The following is a 12381-nucleotide window of genomic DNA, read 5'->3' as shown; positions in this document are numbered from 1 at the left end:
GGAAGAAGCAGTAATCACTGTTAAAGCACGCCCCCACGCAGATCATCATTAAGATGGCTATGACCACGCTTAAACTCGTTAAATAAATTGTAAATAGTGGCACAAGATCGGACTTCATTAAGAAATGCTAATTGCAGCCGATTATAGCTTTGTTGTTGAGTAAGCCCATCAGGAAATTCATAATAAATCATTGTCCGACAATTTTCTCGCGTTAGGTTCATTTTTACGTGTAACAAGAGTTTTAGATTTGCCACCAATTCATAAAAACAAATGACAACTGAATGCAACATACTGCATTAGGTTACCAAAGAGTTCTAAAATTAAAATTCATAAAAAATTTTCAATAGCAATGTTTTTGACAGGCAAATTCTAAAGACTTTCAGTGTTACCCACGTAGCAGAAACATTACGGCACTGTCTTATTAATAGTTATTTTTTTATCAGACAGCTTACCAACACTATTGAATATCATTTACCTTAACCATAAGACCTATTACATGTATGTAGTTTTACGTAGCGTCTGAGTCTAGGATCCACTCTGATAAAGTTAGAAAATTAAATACAACAAAATGCTTATACGTTGTTTTTAATTCCGTACTAAACTAAGTTTTACTACGTTAAAGTAAATAATTAGACTTGTATAAAAAGATACAATTCGTGTTTAGAACTAAATTGTCAAATAACTTAGCAAGAAGGTAATCCAAGTTTGAAAAGTCAAATAGAGATCGTCAACAAAGCTCGGAGCAGGATACAAACTACGCCGACTCTTTTTAATATTTATACATTACAATCTAAGTAGGGATGTCAAAACACAGTAGAATATGATCGTCGAAGAAATATAGCTGTTTCTAGTTGTACATGCGTAAACACTTAACAAACATATAAGAAGAATCGTCATGCTGACCATATTCATTGTAGTGGCTCGAAGAAGCAAGTACTGCCACCTTCTCCCCAATACTAGTCACATCATCAAGTCACCAGACATTCATAGGCACTCCTATTCTTTTAATGTACATAATGTATAGTACAATTTTCAAAGAGAGGTACTAATGTTTTGTTAATATTTAAAATAATCATACAATTTTTAATATACGCTATACGATTTTAATAATATATTAAGTTCAGTAACACGGAAAATAAATATCATAGAGATGTAAAAGCCTTTTCGGATAAGATACGAATGTGACTTGAAATTAACCTACATTATGCAGCAATATCAAAAGCAATTCACTTTTCTAGCTCAAATAATAATTTGAGTGGATCGTTGTCAACAAAAGCCAATTTCTATAGAACTACTTTAAAAGACAAAGAAATATCAGCAGTGCTCAAGCTATTATATTAAATATTAAGTTAGGCTCAGCGCATGTGTGCAGAATCCCGTAGCTACAAGTCGCTACGATTCAAATCTCAATGTGTCGCGGACTATACCGTAGCGCGGACGAGTGCTACGCCGCCCGCCCTATCGCTCTGCTACGAATTCAATACTTCTAAGTATATTTAAGCCTAACTGTTGAAATACACTATTCAAGGTAAGTGAACATTTACTACTACTACTATAATGTTACCTAAACAATTAACTTTGCTCTCCACTTTCAATTGTAACAAAAATTAACACTTATTTGAATGCGGTTGTCATGTTAAGACGATTATTGTCATGACGTTTAAAAAAAATAACAATCATTTTAATGATATTATCTTACACGATACAATCTTGTCCATCTGTCTAGATAAGCACTACTTATTGTATCATTATTTGAAGATTTATCTTTTAGTGAACGTATATTTATTTTATCTGATAAGAAAATATTGTTGTTGATTTAATATACAAATATTATAACCACGGCTTTGTTGTGAGGTAAAATTATTCAACTAATAGTTAAATCTCTTATCACATTGAAATTTGAAGCAATTATATATTTAACTAGAGTCTATATATTCATCGTTTTATGAAAAAAAAATCCAGTCTACTATATCATAAAAACAGATTCGTTGGGCTAAATTTTCAAGCGAATATTAAATACATTTTACAGGCAATCCCGTGAGTCGCAATTTTCCGTGTTTACATAAGAGATTGGTTCGCATCACTCGTTCACCTAATAGAGGTGGAAATACATTGAAATTTATTTCATCATCTCTCTTATCGCACAGATAATAAAATTGACACCCGTTTTCTAAAGAATTCCAGAATTATTACACTCTATTCAACGTTAATTATTTAGAATTCTTTGAAATAATAAAAGTAATCCCTAGGGCTCAGTGATGCTTTATTGCTCGACAGGTCGTATTTACTAACTTTACGACGTTTTTAACTTTATCTGCCGCCACTGTAGAGTTCATTAGACGATATATCACTCTCAGAGTGTAGACTACATCTCGCGGCCATTAATTCAAAAAAGGTTGTTAATATTAATTTTTTTAACTATAGCTTTGTTAAGCTTTTTAATATACCTAAAATATCGGACAAAATGTAAAAGGTTATTTGGTTAAAAACAGCACTACGTTAAAATAAAGCTTTTAAAAGATTATAAGTATTACAAACTGATGTTTCATAAAAATGTCACACCCACGCAACCTTTTTTACAAAACTACCAAAATAGAGTGCGAGTTATCTGTATATTTCAATAGTGTTCGCACCAGGTTTTGTAAGCATCATTCTGCTCTACATTTTTCAGGGATGTTTCCGGGTGACGTGTCAACATTTATATTATTGCGAAACTAAAGCTACTAGTTAACCCCTGCATGCGAGGTAACCAACCCTAACCTCAATATTCTCTTAAATAAACCTCATTCGTCGGTATAGTTAAAAAAATGAAACTGAACTGAAAGGCAAAAAGCCTTGTTCTTCTCAGACGGGTGCATTCTTAAACATGACAACGCTTTCATAGACATAAAATGAATGATTGATTCGACTTTGTAGATAAAAGTGAACGTAAAGACTTACTCCTTTCACCCCTAGTTACAGGTTACAAAGCTGGGTACTTTCGCGGTTTTGAAAGTAAACACGAGTAGCGTAAATAAAAGCAGGCCAAGGTTTCAACCCTAGCCGATAACCCGACCCGAGGGTAAATACATTAATGTACCTCCTGTCGGATTGTACTCTCCTGGTACAAAGTACTGTGAAACGTGATGCCTTTGTCCCCTTTGTTTGATAACACAACATAACCATGGATCCGACCGACGATCATAGAAAAATAGCTGTTATTTTGCGCGTTTCGCTTTGTTTTGCAAATGCGAAGGGTAATTGAATAATAATCTTCAAAAGAACATTCATCTAACAATAACGGTAAAAAAATTGCTGGCTAATTTGACTGTGCAAATCGACCAAGCTAAACCTCAAATCATAAATAAGATTAAAGAGCTTAAATTAGTTTTTGATGTTTCTTTAATTGCGTCCTATAAAGTAGCCACTAATGATATGTTCGGGTACTAGCCGATGATGATATTGTTGATAAATGATAAAACTGTATGTATAAATTTACAAGAGTTTATTTTGAGAAATAACTACTTGATACTATTTCTAAATGATAATGAGTGACGCGCGACGTGATTGATGTCTACAAACGTACTAAAAGTAATGAAATTAGGTTAAAGTGTAAAATGATGATGCGGCGAAATGATGTGCTGTGGCTGTGTGCGTGCCTTGCCCGTACATGCTCCCGGGGGCGGAATAGGAGAGAGAAAGTGATTTGATGACCTTACTCTAACATGGTGATTGACAAACTTTCTTTAAAGTTAAAATATATTTTACTTGATTATTGATACTATTCTTATTTGAAATTAATATTAAGTAATTCCCAGATTAGTTTAAATATTTCTAAATAAGTACTAAGCATGATAAAGTCTCTAAATTGTTGCTTCAATTCTAGGAAAAACTACTTTATTATGTATAGGCGACGAGCCTTTATCACTGATCCTTTCACTTGAAACATCGACAACCGGGTTATCGCATTCACTGAATGTTTTCATGCTGATGCACTGACACTGACGCCTCGGTGAGGGCGTCGGTCCGGCGGGGGCGCGCGCGCGGCGGCAGGCCAGCCCGGCCGCCAGCGCCGCGCCCGCTCCCACGATGCAGTAGATGGCCACGTAGTGGTGCACGTCGTGGTAGGAGACGCTGGCCGCCAGGGTCGCGCTCTCCTTCACCTTCTGTATGTTGTCCCGTATGTCCTCCAACGCCTTGTCTGACTCTTGCGTGTCAATGGTCGGGGGTATGATCGGAACGGTTATATTGATGTAGTTGTTAATCGGCGATAATACAGGGAGACTAATGTCAGCCTTATTATCCACTCTGCTAAGACGCTGTTTCTGCCCGTGTAGTATGAAATCATCTGTTTTTATAATACATTTATCGTCTATTGTTAGTAAGCCAGCGCCTGTTATCAGTTCGACGGTAACTTGATCCGAACATATGATTCTCGCCTTTGTTTGATTGCATATGAAGAATAGGTGAGTGTTTGGTCTGTTTGTTTGTAACCATTTGTCTTTACAAAGGTCAATTACATAATTGCACTCATTTGAGGATTTATTCTTTGAACAAAAGGTAAATTCATTTCTAATGTGATAAATGGGTCTTGACAGTAGTTGGCAACACAGAATGTCTCCATTGTGCAAGCATGATGTTGCGTCTGTCTCTGTCATCTCGATGTACGTGTCCTTGTGTATGTTTATAGCTACATATTCGGAAGTAGGCACAATACTTAACATGTTATAACTTTGTACCTTCCTTGGTATTGAAGTAATTCTATACAATTCGTAGGAGTCCCTCAGAACTAAAGGCACCTTGATTTCAAAAAATACATAACTTTCTGTGAATCTGGTTTTGATTTTTAACAAGTGATATATCTTTCTTAGGTCAGTCATGGTATTGTCAATGGGTAAGCATAATTCATTTGATATTTGATTCGAAATAATATTTAATTCTTTCCTTAGTTGGTTTGGAGTTACGATGTGAAAGTTGAAGGTTCCTTGATAAATATCTGTAAGGGTGTCTAAAAGCATCTCTTGTATGTTTTTTAAACATTGAAGCATGTTGGTTGCCGTAATAGCGCCAAGCGCAAACTCATTTACGCTGACTGTGTTTTGCAGTTCCAATTTCACGCTATTTATAGTTTTTTCAAAATTTAAAGTCTGTTGATTGATTAGTTTTTGCTGTTTATTTAATGTGTCTTCTGTTCTCTTTAAGACATTGTACTCTGACTCGATTATAGATGTTTGGTTCTTCCACAATGCTAGTAAGTGGTGTTGATTATCTGACATAAGAATAATATCCTTCTGGTACTGTTCGGCGAACTTCTGATCCAATACGCCGAAGAGCGAGTTCGCGAGATACCCGACACCATCAATGAGTCCGCGGCGCCAGCGCGTGTTCTTATCTGCTTGGGGGAACCCGCTTGTATGTTGACTCAGCAGCATGTCATTGTAGTAATTTAGTTCCGAGTACCCGTGACGTAGTTGTTGTAATATGATGTCGCATGATGAGTGTTTATTTATGATCGAACACATGTTTGTTAAATGATTAATGTATTTATTTAATGCATTTAAGCCCTGGTAATATGGATTTATGTCGTAATAGACAACGATCTTCCACTCTTCTTTGATAATTTGAACGTCTTGTAGCTTAGCCAGATAGAGACCTTGGTTATCTCTAAATCTTGTTATGTTTGTAGGAAAGCAATGTATGTTAGGCAGAGTTATTAAGAAAACCATCAGAGTCAGGGCTAATGACGTTAGCTTCTTGCATCCTTTAACTCTTGATTTATTTTCAGCTTGCTTATCTTCACTGATGCATGGCTTAGGGTTCTGTACCTCTGATGCAGGAGATGATGATGAGGTTCGGGATCTGTCTTCTTTGTTGATTGGAAGTACGGCTAACTTCACGATTGGACGTTTTAAGAGGCCGTTTTTCGTCCTAAGCGTCACTACTCGTACATGTCCGTCACTCCCTGGATGTAAGTCAACCACTCGACCCAACGCCCACTTCCCAGGCGGTAAGTTATCTTCCTTGATGATAACTACGTCATTCATGTTAATGTTGTCTTGTGGTTTTCTCCATTTACTTCTCTTTGATAGTTGAGTAAGATATTCTGATCTCCACCTGTTCCATATATCTGTAAATATCTTTTGTGTTAGTTGCCATCTTGTACGCAAGTCTCTTTCTGTTTCATATATGGTGAGTGTTGGACCACATGCTAGGAAATGTGCAGGTGTTAGGAAGTCCAAGTCTTCTGGATCTTCTGTTAGAGGGCATAGAGGCCTTGAGTTCATACACGCCTCCAACTGAGCTAACAAAGTGCTGTACTCTTCAAATGTAAGTCTTGTTTCGCCAACTACTCGTTTCAGATGGTGTTTTAGGCTCTTCACAGCAGCTTCCCAAAGGCCTCCTGCAGACGGCCATGAAGGGGCGTTGAAGTGCCAAGTTATCCCCATTTCACTGATCTCTGATATGAAGTTTTGATCAAATTCTTGTTCTATCTTGTTTTTTAGTTCTGTATATTCTTGTTGTAGTACCTTGTTGGCATGTTGAAAGTTTGTGCCGTTGTCCGAATACAGATGGGCAGGTACTGATCGTCGTGCTGCCATCCTGCGCAAGGCTGCTAGAAAGGCTGAGGATGTAAGGTCCGAGACCAGTTCCAGATGCACGGCCTTGGTTACCATGCAAATGAAGACTGCAACGTAACCTTTCATGGTTTTGATGCCACGACCCTTGTTTGCCTTGATAAAAACGTGGCCTGTATAGTCTACCCCTGCGTGGTAGAATGGTCTCGATGGGTTTGTTCGAGCTGAGGGTAGATCTCCCATAATCTGATGGTTGTTGTTATTGTTATGCCTTTTACATTTCACACAGTTGCGGAGCCGTTTCTTGGTGGCTTGAATGCCGCCGAGAAGCCAGTATTTCCGTCTTAGAAAACTGGTTGTCATTCGAGCGCCGCCGTGAAAAGTGTCCTGGTGCGCCTGGTCGATGATGAGATCCGAAAAAAGCGTGTTTTTGTCGACAATTATGGGATGTTTCATATTGTATTCAATTTGAGCGTTTTTCAGCCGGCCTCCAACTCTTAAGATTCCTTGTTCATCTAAAATTGGGCACAAGCTGAATAGTTTGCTCTTACACGAAACTCCTTTCTTCTTTTTTAAATCTTCAATTTCATCTGCGAATTGCTCGTTTTGTACATATTTGATAATTATTGCTTCCGCTTCGTTTATATCAGTTACTGTTATGAAACCTGAGCTCTTTTTCCACGGTAGGCATTTTCGCACCCGTGCCAACACTCTTATTGCTTTTGCCAATGAGCTAAATTTGTTGAGTAGGTATCCTACAACGTCATAGCCTTCGCTTACTTGTGCGATGTGTACTTGTTTTTGTTTTTTCAACTCCAGCTCTGTAGTGGGGATGGGAATATCTTGCTTTTGCTCGTATGTAGGGAGCCATTCTGGGCCTCGCCACCAGAGATTGTGTTCCTGAAGTTGATTGATTGTAATTCCTCGGCTGGCGCAATCTGCTGGATTCTCTTGAGACCTGACATATCTCCAGCATTCCGACGGCATCGTGTCTGTTATCTGTGTCACACGATTGGCTACAAAAGCATTCCACTTGTTCGGTTCGCCATTGAGCCACCCTAAAACAACCATCGAATCGACCCAACCATAAATCTTGATGTTTTCGAAGGTGTTTAAGCATTCTTTGGTTTTGGCCATTAATCTTGATAGTAGCATCGCGCCACTAAGTTCCAAACGAGGAAGCGTAATATGTTTGTTCACAGGTACTAACTTGGACTTCCCTGCTATAGGTATAACATAAGTTCCGCCGTTGTAGCTTGTTTTGCAATATACCACACAAGCAAACGCTTTTATGCTTGCGTCGCAAAACCCGTGGAGCTCTACTTCGGAATTTTCTTGTGTTTTTAACCATCTTGGTATTTTGAATAGATCTAAATTGTGTAGATCGATCTTGATTTTCTGCCATTCAGCGGCAATCTCCTCGGACACTTGTTCGTCCCATTGTGCGTCTGATTTCCATGTTTCTTGGAATAATATTTTAAGTTTGGTGGTAATTGGTGTTAGCCATCCTAAAGGATCATAAATTCTGGACATGTCTGATAATAAATTCCTTTTTGTTGGTTTGTTTTCGGGCAGTTTTACTGGACTGAATATAAAATTATCATCCTTGGGATTCCAGCCTACTCCTAACGTTTTCGATGACTCAGCCTGCTTGAAGTCAAAGTTTTGTTGTTCATTTAACCTTTCTTGGAGTTCGGTTACATTGGATTTCCACTTCCTGAGATTAAATCCTCCCGCTCTTAAAAGTTTGATCATGTCCTGTTTTAATTGTTTAGCTTCATCCGTAGTATGCGCCCCGTGAACTAAGTCATCCATGTAAAATGAATTCTCTAAGATGTCAGGCGCAGAGCTGCCTTGATAATTCTTTCTCTCATCTTGGGCGAGTTGTTTGAGGGTCATCATTGCCAAATATGGGGCGACCTTGAACCCGTAGGTCAAGGTCACGAGCTGGTAATCTTGTAAAGGTTGTGATGGGTCATCTCTCCACACTATCCTCTGTAGTTGCTGATCATCGGGGTGCAACAATATTCCTCTATACATTTTCTCAATATCCGCAGTAAATGCATACTGATATTGTCTCCACTTGATTATGAGACACTGCAGATCCTGTTGTAAATTTGGACCCCGGCACATGAGGTCATTTAAGCTGTATTTTGTTGTTGTGGCTGACGCGGCATTGTACACTACGCGTAAAGGCGAGCTTGTCGATTCGCTACGTAATACGGCATGGTGAGGTAGATAACATGTAGGTAGCTGATTCGGTGTTTTGTTACACGGAATCATATGTCCAAGTGCAATGTACTCGTTCATAAATTGCTTATACTGTTTCGCAATCTCCGGTTGTTTTTGTAATTTTCTTTCTAAGTGGTAAAATTGTGCTACGGCTTTTGTCTTGGATTCGCCCAATTTTTCTTGATAGTCCTTTTTCATAGGTAACCTCACCTCGTATCGGCCATCATCTTTTCTTGTTGTGGATGATTTGTATAGCTCAATACACTCTTGATCTTCTAATGATAATTTTGATGACTCGGTTATTTCTTCTATCTCCCAAAACGACTGAATATCTTGTAAGTTGTTTAGAATAACATTGCAGTGAAACGTTTTGACATTCCCACTGAGTATCCAACCGAGCTTAGTTTGTTGCGCAGTCGGTAGATTTGCATTTGTTCTACAAATACCGTCCATAAGTATAACTGAGTATACGTCAGCTCCTAGTAATATATCTACAGGGCGACTATCATTAAACTCCGGGTCTGCTAACTTGATTTGGTCGAGGTACGACCAGTCTGGTTTTGAAAATGACGTACTTGGTAGATTTCTTATTAATTGATTCATGATGTAGGCGTCGGTTTCAAACTTGAAGTCGCCGACCGTTGATGCGCATTCTATGTTTATCAATCCTTTGCATGAACTTTCTTTCGCGCCTATTCCTGAAATGACGCCGACACATCGCTGTCGTGGAATTTTCAAAATCTGAGCTGCATTTTCTGATATAAGGGATGCTTGGGACCCTTGATCCAGGAGTGCTCGCATGGTATGATAGACTCCATTAACTGCTTTTACCTTGATTAGAGCAGTTGCAAGTAAAGTTTCAGAGCATTTGTTTTGCGACACGTGTGAACTTTGAACTTGTTCATTCGGTGCATTCACACTTGATTTTGCTTGTTGTGCGTTCGATGACGTAAACGCGTGGTGCAATAATGAATTGTGGTCTCTATTGCACTCCCGACACCTATTTTCAGAAATGCATGGTTTTCCTGTGTGTCTATGTAGGCAATTTGGACAAATTTCGTTTTGCAGGACCGTCTTTTTCTTGAGATAAGCGGGCATGTTCAAGAATTTTTGGCAGAAATATATCCCATGATCATTGGTACTGCATATAGGGCACTTAAATATCGTTGTACGCGTAGTAGGTATGTGTTGTTTTATCGGTTTAGCGTTCGATACTAGGGCATTGTAATGGTGTGCGGGTTTTTGACTCGCGTGGTATTTTGATACGTTATTGTTGATGAGTGGTTTAGGTGTAGGGTTCTTCTGCTTTGATGTCTCCAAGGTGGTGAATTTCGTCTCTAGAAATTCCATGAAATCAGCTAATTTTGGTAACTCTCTCGGCTGTTTTAACGATTCCATGTAATCGTTATATAACTCGACATCTAATTTTTGAGACAAAAGGTATACTAGCAATGGATCCCAGGAAGTGATGTCTATTCCTAGGTTCTTGATGGCATTCAATGATTCGTTGGCTGTATCATGTAGCCTCTTGATGTTGCTGATGGATAAATGTTGCACAGTAGGTACATTCATGAGAGCACCGATAAGTGAAGTGAATATGAGCTTCTTGTTGTCATATCGATGCGCAAGGATCTCCCAACAGACAGAATAATTTTCTGAAGAAATATTAAGATGCTGTATTAAACGTTCTGCTTCTCCCTTGATTTTCCCTTTTAAAAACTGCATCTTTTGAGCGTTTGAAAGTGATGAGTTGTTGTGGATTGTTTCTGTAAATAAATCCTTGAAGGATACCCATTGCGAATAGTTCCCGTTAAATGATGGTATTTCTATTTTTGGGGTTGATTTTTCGACATGAGCGACTGACCACATTTTCTTGTTAATGGCCTTCTTCATTTTATTGTAATGAGACTCGTACTCGTTGAACTGTTGTTCATATTCTTGGTTAGACCCGCCAAGTTCGCTATCTAATTCCCAATGGAGGTTGTCGATAGCTGACCAACGGATCTGTAAGTTGCGCAGCACATCCTCAAACTCCCACTTCTCTGATACTGAGTCGAGGTCAACGCTGGTAACGGTTCTCATAAACGCCTTAAAATTGCTAGCTTGTTTTTTGAGCATATCCTCTGTTTTGCTGCTGGAGCCCCGGGACGTCGTTGGTTGAATCTGATCTTGGGCTTGCCTCGGCGCCACTGACGGGCTAGGCATAAAAGATGGTGGCTTTATAACTGGTGTCCCGGGCCTGTAACTCTGAATAGTCTCCCTGATTTTGATGTATTTATTCTTTACTTGCTCGTATTGTTGAGAAGTAAAGTAATTATGAGATTTATCTTCGCATGATAACAAATTGATATGGTTGTTGTGAAACTCGTTCCAATATTGGTCTAGAGTTTCCAATCGCTTCTTGATGTACTCCGGTGTCTTGCGGTCGGAACTATCCTTTTTGAAATTAGTGTAGAGTTGATCAATACCCCCTACCACCTGCTCTTGTGTAGCAATAATATCCTCCATCCTCAACATGATGATTTGAGTAGAAGATAAATAGGAAAGATCTTACTTGAATCAGACGTCTCCTGGTCCTGTGTGCACCTTGGTATGCACGCTCCCTGATGTCTTTCCGAGCTCCTTGATCAGCTCAGAAAGTGAATGCTGCTGCTTACTGTATATCTTGTGATACAGTAAGAATCCTCCTTAAGTGGCTGAGAACCACCACGTCACTTCACCGGAAACACTGACACGTATCCAGGTCACACGACGCGTGTTTTAATCCCGCCTGTTCGGAGGCTCGAAGGACCAATGTTCGGGTACTAGCCGATGATGATATTGTTGATAAATGATAAAACTGTATGTATAAATTTACAAGAGTTTATTTTGAGAAATAACTACTTGATACTATTTCTAAATGATAATGAGTGACGCGCGACGTGATTGATGTCTACAAACGTACTAAAAGTAATGAAATTAGGTTAAAGTGTAAAATGATGATGCGGCGAAATGATGTGCTGTGGCTGTGTGCGTGCCTTGCCCGTACATGATAGTAATTTTATGTAGACAATTATTTCACATCACAACGGCGGAAACAACTTATTTTTTTAAATAGAATAGGGGGCAAACGGCAACGTGGCTCACCTGATGTTAAGTGATACCGCCGCCCATGGACACTCTCGATGCTAGAAGGCTCGCGAGTGCGTTACCGGGCTTTTAAGCCGCCTTACTATTAATAATTAGCTGTTTCAATTCAGCTTAGAATATGGAACGAACAACGATGATAAGTGAAAGGAGTAAGTCACCGGCAAAATGTGATGCAGACTGTGCATCAAAATCTGTTTGATTCCTATTAAGTAGCAGAAAACTCGGACCCCAAATTTGCCAACCTATGCCTACTTGGTAACTTGTTCTACAAAATAAAGCTTTGTAACCTCTTCGACACAAAATAACAACTATTGAAAATAGAAACCTTCACAATACACAGTACTGATTAATTATTGTCATTCGTAGCGATTCTCTACAAAGCACTGCGTAGTATTATGTTGCGGTCGCTTTGTTCCAGTACATTTTGCTGATCAGTTGATTACTCGGTAAACACACAGGTATATCT

The 12381-nt window shown here is 38.8% G+C and overlaps 1 protein-coding gene across 1 annotated transcript in view; it reads left to right on the top strand.

Moving 5' to 3' along the window:
* The first annotated feature begins 1423 nt into the window (after positions 1-1423).
* LOC111003543 (ankyrin repeat domain-containing protein 29-like) overlaps positions 1424-12381 on the top strand; it is a 29628-nt gene continuing 18670 nt past the window's right edge. Inside the window, exon 1 of the mRNA XM_045628214.1 lies at positions 1424-1528. The gene's annotated coding sequence lies outside the window, so the exon portion shown is untranslated. The remainder of the gene's footprint in view (positions 1529-12381) is intronic.

This window comes from Pieris rapae, chromosome 5, assembly GCF_905147795.1.
Source record: "Pieris rapae chromosome 5, ilPieRapa1.1, whole genome shotgun sequence".
Taxonomy (NCBI): Eukaryota; Metazoa; Arthropoda; class Insecta; order Lepidoptera; family Pieridae; genus Pieris; species Pieris rapae.
Note: the sequence above shows the minus strand (reverse complement) of the source record. Positions and strands in the feature narration are given on the sequence as shown.